At 47.8% G+C, this 2500-nt stretch overlaps 1 protein-coding gene across 1 annotated transcript in view; it reads left to right on the top strand.

Moving 5' to 3' along the window:
* aldocb (aldolase, fructose-bisphosphate C, b) overlaps positions 1–2500 on the top strand; it is a 37882-nt gene that overhangs the window by 21919 nt on the left and 13463 nt on the right. The gene's annotated exons all lie outside the window — the stretch shown is intronic.

Here is a 2500-nt window from a genome sequence, read left to right as displayed (position 1 = left end):
ATCTCCAGATAGCTAGGTGGACCAGTCATAGTCAGTCCATTCATCTCCAGATAGCTAGGTGGACCAGTCATAGTCAGTCCATTCATCTCCAGATAGCTAGGTGGACCAGTCATAGTCAGTACATTCATCTCCAGATAGCTAGGTGGACCAGTCATAGTCAGTCCATTCATCTCCAGATAGCTAGGTGGACCAGTCATAGTCAGTCCATTCATCTCCAGATAGCTAGGTGGACCAGTCATAGTCAGTCCATTCATCTCCAGATAGCTAGGTGGACCAGTCATAGTCAGTCCATTCATCTCCAGATAGCTAGGTGGACCAGTCATAGTCAGTCCATTCATCTCCAGATAGCTAGGTGGACCAGTCATAGTCAGTCCATTCATCTCCAGATAGCTAGGTGGGACAACCACATATCTGTCACGACTTCCACCGAAGTCGGTTCCTCTCCTTGTACGGGCGGCGTTCGGCAATCGACGTCACCGGCTTTCTAGCCATCGCCGCTCCATTTCTCATAATCCATTGGTTTTGTCTTGTTCCATTACACACCTGGTTTTCATTCCAGAATTACTGCATGTATTTAGTCCTCTGTTTCACCTCCATTGTCTTTGTGTGTAATTGTTTGTTTGTGATGTGGATTATTGTCGGGCGCTTTACGTTTGCCATGTTCCGTGTTTTTGGCATGTTATTGTTTTTAAGATTTAAGATACTGTTTGAAGAGGTAGGGTTTTCGAAAGATGGCCAGGGACTCTGCTGTCCTAACCTTGGGGTGCCAAGACAGAGGAGAGCTTGGATTGAGCTGGAACTGCCCATAGGGACGGGAAGGCCAAGAGACCAGAGGTGACAGAACGGAGTGCTCTGGTTGGGGGTGTAGGATTTGAGTAGAGCCTGAAGGTAGGGAGGGGCAGTTCCTCTTCCTGCTCTGTAGATAAGCGCCATGGTCTTGTAGTGGATGTGAGCTTCGAACGGAAGCCAGTGGAGTGTCCGGAGGAGCAGGGTGACATGGGAGAACTTTGGAAGGTTGACATTAATAAATGCATTTCTATAGCTTCCAAAATATTTTTTTACAATTGTGGAGGAGAGCCAAGATGGAGGCAAGGTGGCTTCAACACAATGGTGGGGGAGAGCCAAGATGGAGGCACGGTGGCTACAACACAATGCTGGGGGAGAGCCAAGATGGAGGCATGGTGTCTTTAACACAGTAGTGAGGGAGAGCCAAGATGGAGGCACAATGGCTTCAACACAATGGTGGGGGAGAGCCAAGATGGAGGCACGGTGGCTTCGACACAATGGTGGGGGAGAGCCAAGATGGAGGCACGGTGGCTTCAACACAATGCTGGGGGAGAGCCAAGATGGAGGCACGGTGGCTTCAACACAATGCTGGGGGAGAGCCAAGATGGAGGCACGGTGGCTTCGACACAATGGTGGAGGAGAGCCAAGATGGAGGCACAGTGGCTTCAACACAATGCTGGGGGAGAGCCAAGATGGAGGCACGGTGGCTTCAACACAATGCTGGGGGACTATATGCTAAAGTCTATGCAGAGTCGTGGTCTGGTCAACCCGGGTCCACCAGCTGTAGTTACATAGATCCAAGACCCGATGACAATTCAACAGGACTCGAGGGACAAGTTCGAATTTCAGACACGAACTCGATCGGGCCTGGGTTGGGTCTCTGGTATATTGGGTTCACCTGGACCCATGAATATCTCTACTGACAGCTGTCAGTGTAGCTAGCTAGCATGCTAACCTTATCTAGCTAGCTGTTTTCTGTTGTTGCCGTTTTTTTACTACACCGTATTCAACAGACTAGCCAGCTGGCTAGGCTGGTCCTGGAGCTGGATTTGTCATAAGCATTTAGGGAATAGCCTAGCTATTGAATGGTTTGGTAATATGGATAGCCTAGCTATTGAACGGTTTGGTAATATGGACAGCCTAGCTATTGAATGGTTTGGTAATATGGATAGCCTAGCTATTGAACGGTTTGGTAATATGGACAGCCTAGCTATTGAACGGTTTGTTAATATGGACAGCCTAGCTATTGAACGGTTTGGTAATATGGATAGCCTAGCTACTGAAGGATTTTGTAATATGGACAGCCTAGCTATTGAAGGATTTTGTAATATGGACAGCCTAGCTATTGAACAGTTTGGTAATATGGACAGCCTAGCTATTGAATGGTTTGGTAATATGGACAGCCTAGCTATTGAACAGTTTGGTAATATGGACAGCTTAGCTATTGAATGGTTTGGTAATATGGACAGCCTAGCTATTGAACGGTTTGGTAATATGGACAGCCTAGCTATTGATTGGTTTGGACTAGAGACATGTTTTTCTACATGGTAAAGGACATGGTGCAACCTTTGCTGCTGGCAGGTTATCCGTCTGCGCTACAGCAAAGCCATTCCAGCTGTGCTCAGGCTCTCACAGCTAGGGGGAAGTGAGATCGGCTACAATGACTCATGATGCATAACAACACTCTGAGCTCATCGGACACGGAACACAAATA

This window comes from Salmo salar, chromosome 11 (genome assembly GCF_965601325.2).
Source record: "Salmo salar chromosome 11, fSalSal1, whole genome shotgun sequence".
In the NCBI taxonomy this organism is placed as follows: domain Eukaryota; kingdom Metazoa; phylum Chordata; class Actinopteri; order Salmoniformes; family Salmonidae; genus Salmo; species Salmo salar.
Note: the sequence above shows the minus strand (reverse complement) of the source record. Positions and strands in the feature narration are given on the sequence as shown.